This window comes from Chrysoperla carnea, chromosome 5, assembly GCF_905475395.1.
Source record: "Chrysoperla carnea chromosome 5, inChrCarn1.1, whole genome shotgun sequence".
NCBI lineage: Eukaryota > Metazoa > Arthropoda > Insecta > Neuroptera > Chrysopidae > Chrysoperla > Chrysoperla carnea.
In genome coordinates this window covers 37,114,837-37,126,012 of record NC_058341.1, presented here as the reverse complement: position 1 = coordinate 37,126,012, position 11,176 = coordinate 37,114,837, and positions in this window count along the sequence as shown.

Sequence of the window (11,176 nt, the reverse complement as noted above, 5' to 3'; positions counted from 1 at the left end):
ATAGGAAACTCGAAAATTAAGTCTAATCAAGGAAAATACTTCAAACGAAAAGTGTTAATTTTAAAAGGCACACATCTTATACGGATATTGAATTCAATTTAAGTTTTCCGGTTCAATTAAAATCTCCCTCTAATTCATAAGTAGCAAACATTAGACGAGCACTTTAAATTAGAAAGTTCTTCTATATAAAAGAGCAAACTAGTTTTTGTAAACCGAATAGTTTAGATAGTAATTGATAGCAAAAATACCGTACAAGAAAGTACATATCATAGCTTTTTGCACGTTTCTTTATTCAATTCGAACAATGATGGTCTTAATAGAAAAACAAACCACTTTTATTGGAAAATTTTTTTCGAATAGTTTGGGTAAAACTTTTCAGTCCGTTTTTATCTAAACTGTACGGTTTGTGGAAAAATGTTTCGAACAAAAAATGCTACCTTTTTAAACGATAACAATTTTTTAATTTAAAGTCATCTATCCTGAAAACCTGGGATTAAAAAGGGACGTAAAATGTCCCTACCAAACATAACTACCAGATCCCCACATGTATTGAGGTTTCTTTTTGATGCAAAACCTGCACATTTTTCCATTTATAGTAATCGCATTACATTTATTATGTAAAGCAATCGCTTTTCAGGTTTTTAAATTTAATATGCAGGTAATTTTAACGACATAGAAATCAAAACGCATTTTAGAAGGCTGAGAACATTTGGCAACAATGTTACTTGTAATTTTGAAGGTGTAATTTTGAAGGTGTAATTGCCAGGGTGTTAGTCAACAGCCATTCCGTTTGAAGGTTTGGCAAAATTATCTTTCGTTTTTTATCCTATTGTCTTTAAGTAAGAAAAATGAAAAACTGATATCTTTCAATTTGAAGCTTGGGGGTCAAGTCAATAATTTTCCTAGTCCCGTGAAAAATAACTGACCGTTACCGAGAACGTATCAACACAAAGTCTCTAAAATCCTTAATTTTAAGTCATATGTCATTTACATTACGTGGTAAATAGTAATCCATTTATAAAGGTAAAAATTTTTAAAATGTTTATAAAATAAAAATCCAATTAATAATCATAATATTTTGAAATAACTAACTCTCTTGCCATCTTAAACACGTACTTAAGATAATAACCCAAAGATATTTTAATAAATTTAATAATTCACTCGGAAAAATTCTTCAACAAAAAATATTTTTATAATACCATAATATTTTATCTAACCAACTCCATTGTCTGTCACTCTCCCTCAAGTTACACATTTTGATACAAGGTTTAAGCACCTGCAACATCATCATATTTTAGTAGGATACATCCCTATTCCACCTTTTCTAGCACCCACTTATTACTCGAACAAATGAACGTTTTTGTATACGTCGTCGTACAATGGACTAAACTCCTATAAATGTAATTTAAAATAATGTCAAAAACATGACGTAAATACTTAGATGTGTATAAATATATTTGCAAGATAAGTATTTGTCAAAATATTATTCCCTGAGGACCTTTCTTAAATATTTTTCCAACCAAATTATTTTATTATATTACATAATACAATTCTAGTGAAATATTTACAATTTTTTTATACCTACTTTTTCTAACATAATTAAAATAAAATACAAAATTGTAAAAAATTGTAGAAAATCAAAATTTAGGAGGCTGGAATAGTCTGGAGAAAAAAAGAAAATTGGTGTTGATTGTTGTCTATTCTTCAGTACTATGTACTGTTCACGGTTATAGTGAAAGATAGAAGTCTTTGTTATGAATAAAGTTCGATTTTTCCCGCTGTGAAAAAAATTTTGGTATAGATGTTAATTAAATCAGCTAATTAGTCCATTTTCGGTTGTCTGTACGTCTGTCAGTCTGTCTGTCAACACGATAGCTCAAAAACGAAAAAAGATATCAAGCTGAAATTTTATTGCGTGCTCAGTACATAAAATTTCTAAATTTTCAAAAATTAATTAAAGAAAACCAATACCTGCAGATCCAAAATTAATATTCCACAGATTTATTTAGTCATTTTGAACAACAGGACACAATGCTTGACAAAATATGAACATGAAACAAATAATTAGAGAAAAAATTGGCAAATATATTTATAAGAAAGCCTTATTTCTAGGTCTGTTTTGGTATTATATGAATACGTATTTCGACTGCCATATAGTCATCATCAGTAAAATCGTATATACTTTTATAAATCGTACGTTACTCCCTTCTAATCTTTGATAATACTTATAATTTTATTTTTCTTCTTTAATTTGATTTATTTTACAGTCCCGTGAAAATTCTTTTTATGGAAAAAAGATATTTTTTATGGAAAATTTATCGTTCTTTTAATCGGTAAATATCACTTTTTATTTTCAGTTCTGAAGATAAAACAAAAAAATTTTCCGAGTCGTGAAAAACGACCTCCCTTTAACAAATAAACTACACTCATTTGATTAAATAATGAACAAAAAAAATACTTTAAGATTCTTTTCTCTACTAAATTTTAAGATCCTTGAATTATTCTTTTAAATTAAATATTACAAAATTGCGTTCTGTTTTTATGATTTCCATTTATACATAAAACAAGTTTAGTAGTTTTTTCATTACAAAGAAGTGTAATAAAGTTAAATTAAAAGGTCGTAGATTCTTAACAGTACAATCATCCATCTTAGTCTTTCACCTCTCACAATTTGTAAACAAACTAAACTTTTGGTCTCCTAGAAAGTTCGATGAGTATATACCAATAAAAAAAATTTACATCAATAGCGTGAGCCCAATTAAAAAAGTTTCAACCTTTTCTGTCAGGAAACTTGTAATGAATTGTATCATGTATCAATGTGTATCATTTTTATAAGAAAGTCTTGATTTTCTTCTTTTCGATTACCCTTTCATTCCAATGAAAAATTTTATATTAATTTTACATTCTTTAAATTAGTAATACAACTTTTTCACTATTTTTAACAGTTTTCAATATATTTGTGAACAGTGTTTCTGGGCAGGAAAAGTTCAACATTTGTATGGAAGACTCACTTTAGGGATATAAACTTGGGCTCTACTTATCAAACTCTCTATGTCACCAAAGGTTTACCTTGCTAGCAAAACGTGAAAGTTTGGAAAATAGTCTGTTTTAAATGACTGTAGTATAATAGTTGTTGAAAATTCGCTTATATACCCACGAGAAAAATAATATTACAAAAACCACAGATTTTAGAATAAAGTAGAGCTTTTTCCCGAAAATGACATTTTTCCATAAGCTTTAAAAAATTAACACATCTATTTTATTTTGTCAGTCGGTGTTGGCTCTGTAGTATTGATTGAAATAGACAGACTATGGATCATTCAATTATACAAACAAAAAATATATATTTTTGCATAATTAAAGCTCGAAGATAAAAATGACTTGTTGATATGTTACATATCAAATTGATAAAATAATTCAATTTATGAAATACAAATGTTTAATTTAAAATTATTGATCCATCACATATTGATTGACCAATAACCTTTACACCTACCACATAGTTTCTTTTTAATGTTTACTTTGTATTTCTCACTAAATTTTAAATACAGATTGTTCATTTTAACTTACACAGCAGACAAAATAAAGGCAGTTCGCCCAAAATACACCTTCTTCTTACAAGCATATTAATAGTAAGTCAAATATCTTAAATTTATTTCAACAGTCAATTTCGAAAAGAATATCTTATAATCCAAAAGTTTGTCGATATATTTATGAAACGCGCTGTATATTTGTATCATATCAAAATTTTAAATGAAATTTGCCCTGAAAAAATATAGAACATAATCATTATTCAAATATGAAGGCGAAACTGTTCCAGATTTCAACAATGACAATAAATTATCAAGAGTTTTTGAATCCACAAAGTTTATTTTTTAATCTTTTTTTTTACTCGAATTATTTACTTTTAACAATGGTTAATTCAATCCAAATTTGTAAATTATAAATGAAACTATAATTTTAAAAGATTATTTTCCTATAGCTAAAATATTTTACTTTGCATGGTTATCCACTTAATTCTGGTTGCTCCGTTTAGTAAAAAAAATAAAACATTATTTATTTGAATTTGGAATATTAAAAAAGTTACATATAAAATTAGTTTCAAAAGTGATGGTTTTTCGGTTGTAGGTACAGTGAGACAATAGAAATTACCAGCCAAAAAATCAAACAAAACTTTTTCTAAGGTATATGGCGTGTTATACTGTATAACTATTTATTAAATATTCAAAATATTGAAAAAAATTTTTGGGCTCGGAAAATGAAGTAAACTGTTCTTACAACATTTATATATTGAATATTTATTATAAACTAGCTTGATATCCGCTCGCTCGCTGAGTTTGAAAGTATAAACTGGTAAAGATCACCTTGTTATAACCTTCACTTCCCTTGCTCTCACTTATCCTCCATCCATGACACTCGAAGTAGGGGTAGAGATTGTTGTACCTACATAGGTAAAATATATGTACAGTTTTCAATTTTTTTTAATTCAAACCTATATCAGAACAGATTTCATTCATTTGTTATTTGTTATTCTGATGTTTGAGCTACATCATTTGTTATTCTGATATATGAGCTATATTATTGTCAAGTTTCATTCAAATCCATTCAGCGGTTTTTGCAGGAAAGCGTAACAAACATACAAACAAACATCCTTACTTTATCGGGATAGGAATATGGATTAGGATACTAAAAATGCATTCTGACGATGTGTATTACAGTTATTAGGTTACCATGTTATATGATGCAATACTTCTATTTATATTTGATCCAAATCAAGCTTTTACGTCATTAATTAAAACGTTAATTCGACCATATCTTAATATTGTCGTCAATCGTCAAACTATTTTCATTTACAACTAAAACAGTATCTCTCACATAGTTTGATAATAATAGTTAAGTATCTATCTACTGCACAGATTATGAAGTATTTACCTAATTTTAAATAATAAAATGGTAATTTTTTCAAAAAATACAAAATTTTAAAAACTTAATTTCAAACATTTTTCCTACTATTAATTAAACGCAATTTTTATTAACAATATACAATAGAGTCGAAGTTCGAGATTGGATAAAATATATGCTAATCTAGTAACAATGATTATAGCGATTTATTCGGTACAATACGTATAACATTATCTCTGAATACTAGATTATAAGTATTAAAGTATCCAAGTATACTTTATATGCATCTATCTAACTTAAATTATAGCGAAAAATGGGTATTTTGATTAATTGTTTTAATTAATTTCGGATTCAGAACATCAAAATCTATCTTATATAACTCTAGCAAGTTTTTTTCTGCCCTACCCATATTATCCCCCAGAGGCCATATTATCCTAAAGTTGCAAGGGGTTTCAATATGGTAAAATCGACTCTGAGACCAAGGAACCCATTTTTAAAAATGATATTCGTAAAAACGATAGTTTCCAGAGAATTTTTTATTTATATAAGAGTGTTTCTTTTTAGAGTGAGCCCTAAAAAAAAATAGCCCCATCAACCAACTTTACAAAGCATACTCTAATTTACGAAAATCAATCCCCATAATAACTCATTTTGTGTTAGTTTTTCCCATTTAAATCTTCTTTCCTTGTTGGTGATAGCCCTACGCTACCACCAACAGATACAAAGTTAAACTTGGTTAAAGTAGCAGTGAGTAGGTATAGAGATGTAATCGATAATGTAAATTGCTACATTGTAAATCACGCAGTTTAAATATATTAATGAAAAGTTTCAATTGAAGGAAAATTCATTGTTTACTGTTTGTTTCCGTCTTTTTAATATAAGTTTACAAACAATCTTCTTCAGTTTAAATGGAAGACAATACTGAATTAATCCTTAAAGAATAAATAATAGTAGGAGACATACCCCACTAGTGACGTAATAAACGACAATACAATACGTATTCAACGTTGACAACATTGTCGGTAAAATTGTTTAAAATACGTCTGTTTACAAGCTAGCCAAGGATTTCCAAAATTATGAATGGTAGTCAATTCTTCATTATAATATTAAAGAAGTGAAAACAAACAATTGACTGAGTTATTGACATACCTTGTATAGACAGTGATGAAAGTCAGTGCTTGCAATATTTTTTTATTAATTAAAGGATTTTAAAATTTCGAAAATTTTCGAAAGTATTTTCTAGAATTTTGTTTTATTTTGAAAAGAGAGTTTTGAAAATGGGTCCTACGGGCCTAAGACCCAATTGACCTATGTTGCTCATTTACGAATTCGACCTCACTTTTTACGTCCCGAGCACGCTGTAAATACTTTTAAGCGTTACAAACTTGTGACTAAACTTAGTATATCTTTATATATATTACTCCTTTTTGTCCCTACTTCTGGATACTATAATACTTCTTATGTTATCTAGACCTAATGCAACCCCATATAATTATTAGGTATATTTTAATTGTGGAAACATAAAGAGGCGATACTAATTAAAATTAAAGTAGAGATTAACAGAGAAATAAAGTTCTACATAGAAAAACCTGTGTAATAAGTAAACGCAGCAACAGTAACTTCATTTAATAGACCTTTTCATTTCAATTACGATTCATTATTGTTTCGGACAGACAGTAATAAGTTGGACAAAGATACAAGTTATTTGTTATTCATTTGATCACATTAATATTTTAACCAATTGTCCGAAAAGGTCTATTCTTCTAAAACGAAAAGGTCTATTCTTCAAATTTATTGAAGTTAGAGTTTTCTATCTTACCAAATTTAAAGATGTTAGTTTTCTGTTTAAATTCAGGGATTAGCTGCAAATACCTTGGCCAGCGGTTGAAGAATTTTCTTATTAAAGTTAGTTAAAGGTAGTTAAGTTTTCTTTCTTACCAACTTTAAAGATGTCAGTACAACCTGGAACAATGAATGCGTGGAAGAGACTTTGGTATTTAAACAATTTCAAATGAAGTCACCAACCCATTATAATAAAACTTAAAAAGAAGTAAAAAGATTGAAGTGGAGATAGGCGGGATACGTTCGTGTGAATGATTTGAGATGAATCATGACAGTAACGTAAACAGACGAATGAAGCTTTTTGGTTGTAAGATTAGATGAATAATCACTGATTTTTGTGCGTGTGTGTACTTATTTGGAAAATTCTGTATACAGTTTTAATGTGTTTTCGTGTGAACACCCGCGACATCTAATACACATACAATTTGAGTATTGTGTTTGGTACATATTCATAGTACAAGTAAACTTAGATAATACAACTTTTTAATTACTTACATAAATAATTTAAATTATCTTTACGATTCTACCCGAATCTTGGAGTGTAGAACTGATCTGGCACCATTTCACTGGTCACTTATATCAATGGACCAAATAAATGCAACATTACAGGAACAAGATGTTGTTTTAACCAAAGATATATGCGTTTTTCTAAACTTTGCCAGTAACAAAATATCAATAGGCATTGATTTATGTAAGAAAGTAATTTTTAATTACTTACCAAAACTTAAAACTTTGGAATAACTGTGTTTTTTTGAATTTTTTAATTAGTATGAATAATTCCAATTTCATTGGTTCGAGTGTATTTTTTTCAATTCTATTTAATTAAGATTACTAGACAATATATTTGTCAATATTTAGTTTACGCCTGTATGTATCATATTAAAAACATCAATTATAATAGAGAGACTATGATAAACTATGTAAATAAATATCGTATGCATGATTAAAAGTAAACAAAAACAAAAAGTAAGAATAATCAAATTTCATACTTTGATAATTGAAATTAATTATGTGAGTAAATAAAAATAGTATAGAAACACATTTCTGAAATATTCATTCCCGTTAGAATTTTGGACTACAAAGTATGCATAAACATTTCTGGGTATAAATTTAACGACCTTTCAAAATTTCTAGTCAATCTATCAACTAATTTTCGAGTTTTGCGGCCATAAACATACGGAATCTAAATTTTTATATATAAGATATACAATAAGTATAAAAAACTATTATAAATAATAAAAAGGTAGGAGCACAAAATGTTCTAAAGAGGTCTCTCATTCAAGTACTTACTGTACCCAATGTAGTTTAAATTCAGTGAAGGGCGGTGAACCTTTTTTTTAACAGAACAACTTTGTTAATTAAAATATAATTATAGAAACTTAACTTTTGTTAGAGATTATTAGTTCGTTTTGCTTTCATTTTCTTATTAATTCTTTCACCGAGAACCTGTGTTTTCAACGTGATATGTTTTTTAAAATTTTTACTGTTTACTAAAAAAATATTATAATTAAATCGCTCAACGCAACACCAAAAAATTTTATTATATTTTACTTGAAAAGAAAAGTACATTGACAACCATTCTCTCGTTTACCATCTCTTCGATACTTTTAACTACATCTACCAAGAAATAGTGATTCGAATAATAAAAAGCCAAAAGCACACCACATCTGAAGGGCGATAAAATATTTTAACACACTATTATCAAAGAACAAAAATTTGCCCTAATCTATGTGTAATACAGAAAAGGTTAATCAATTGGCTATGCTAGTTCTTACATACCTTTTTTTCTGTCTAAATTAAATTAAAATAAATAAATTTAAAATTTGTGTAAAAATAAAATCAACGTATTGCGTAGAAGCTATTAAAATTTTAAATCATTTAATTATAAACGAAACAAAATGAATAGAATGTTTTAATTGAACGTAATTAACATTAAATATAAATTTTAAATAACTTAATTAGCTTATGAATCGGGATATCTTTTTAACATATTTCAAATTAAAAATTAAAAGAAACAAGTAAAAAACAACTAAGAAATAAAATAAAATCTGATGTGGGCACCATTACATCCCTGTACGCTTATATACTAGTTAAAATATATTCAGGTATAATAAAAATCGATAATTTTATTGAAACGTGAATATTGAAAATATTCGATATCACAATGTTCAGGCAAGTACAAAAAAAGAAAAAAGAAGATGCACAAAATCATGGTACAACAATCCAAAATTAAAAATTTCAACAAACTCTACGGCTAAAAAGTTTTTTGAAATATCGATAGGCATTTCAATCGCTTCTTACAAGGAGTCAAAGCAGGTTAAGAAAAGTAAAGGTAGAAAGGTTTACGATGAGTTTTGAGTCCGATATCGTTACGTACAAAGAATGCTAAACTAAATGTTACAATAAACCAAAATCCAAAATTTTAACATTTTATATGGCTAACAGCTAAACATACTTACAAACCAACGTCATCCTGAAACTAATCAAAATACATATTTTCGTTAAATACTCAGCATTTAATTTTTCTGCGATTGCATAAATTCCTTAACTTTATACAAGGAAGTAAATATAATTTTATTATGTATGTACTCTATGTCATTAAAATCACACCAGTTAAAACATTATAAAACATGTAATGTTATAGTATAACACTTATGTTATAGTATATTTTAATTGCTGCGATTTTAATGACATAGAGTATACTTCTATTCATACTTTATTTATGAACAGATAAGTTGTTACCTTTAGTCTCTCTTTCATTTTAAGGATGAGGTTGACTTCAAAAGTAGCTGTTTATTAAAAAAACTATACAATTTTCATTATAAAACATAATTTTTTTCAAACCGGTTTTTTTTTGCGAATTCTATCGCAGACTAAAATTTTCCAATTCATAACTGAGATACTGTAAAATTGAGGGACTCTCTATTTAACAAGTGAAAAATTGACTGAGTTAACTGTCAATACCATGTATAGACAGTGTTTATTACAGAGTCGTTTGTTTTTTTATGTCATGTAAGTAAAAAAATAGCCACACATAAATACATGTCACACACACATAATTGATATGCCCTTATGATACATACTATATAATTTGCGCCTTCACGGGTAAACAGTGATGTTTGCGGAAAAAAAATTTCAAACAAATTTGTTAATTTTTTTAAAAGGAACATTCTTTACATTTAACCTATGTTTTTCATTTACGAACTCGACTCCCCACGATATATTTTTTTGTTTTTGAGTTATCGTGCCCACAGACGGGCAAACGGACAGACAGAGAGATTTTATGAATACTTATATCAAAATTTTGTTCGTAACATCAATATTTTTAAGCGTTACAAACTTGGAACTAAACTTAATATACCTTGATATATTTCATATATATGAAATATATTTTTATACATGGTATATATTTATACATGAATAAAAAATTGCTTACAAATGAAATGAAAAACCAAATTATAATGGAATTAATGAAGTATGTATAGATATAAGAAATAAATGGTGGAAACGCAGTTAAATTATGTAATATATCCGTCCTTACTATGTATTATACATTTCTTTGCGCTTCCACCAAATTTATTAAACAGATTCGTTTGAGAGGTGTGAGTATTGAATTTTCTTCAACTATTTAAAAAAAAAAATGTTTTCTGCTAGAAAACTTTTCAGAAAGAATATGTACATAATAATGACATCTTAATTGATTTTACAAACGTAATTAATCTGTCTACCTATTAGTCAATCAGACAGACAGATTGTAAAATGTATAGTTTTGTTTATTACACAGGTTATTTTTAAAATCACTGGTCAACAAAATTTGATTTTGTTTTGCCACATAGTTTTCTTATAGTTTTTGAGAGTGCTGAGTTCGAATTCGAATTCAGAATTTCTTTAATACATAAGGTTTTCGGAATATTTTTACCTAAAATATTCCTGAGCAAATCATTAGAGACAATTAACTCTTACCAATTGAATGTTTAAAGTAGATATTTAAACAAGTTACTTAATCTAAGACTTATACTTAATTTAGGTATCTCTTATATATTCCCAGCTTGGTTTTTACAGAAATTTTAGAGGTGAAATTACTAAAAACTGTAACGATTAAATAGTCTCGACATTGTCATAATTATAGTAAAATTATATATTTCGTTTTAAATTTATTTATAAAAATAAAAATCTTTATTCATCTTCAGGGCCTTATAACACCCAAAAAATTCAACTATTAAACAAATTAAGTTTAGATTATCGAGCCTGCCTACACATAGTGGAGTTTTGTAAAGACCTTTTAAAGGCAGACATCCTGTGTATTAAGATAAATAACATATCTGAAATCATTCATAAATCCTTAATTCTTTAAATTATTTTAACGCACCAATCACAAAGCCACAAACAGAATTATTTCTATACTTCTTAATAAACAAAACATTTTAAATAT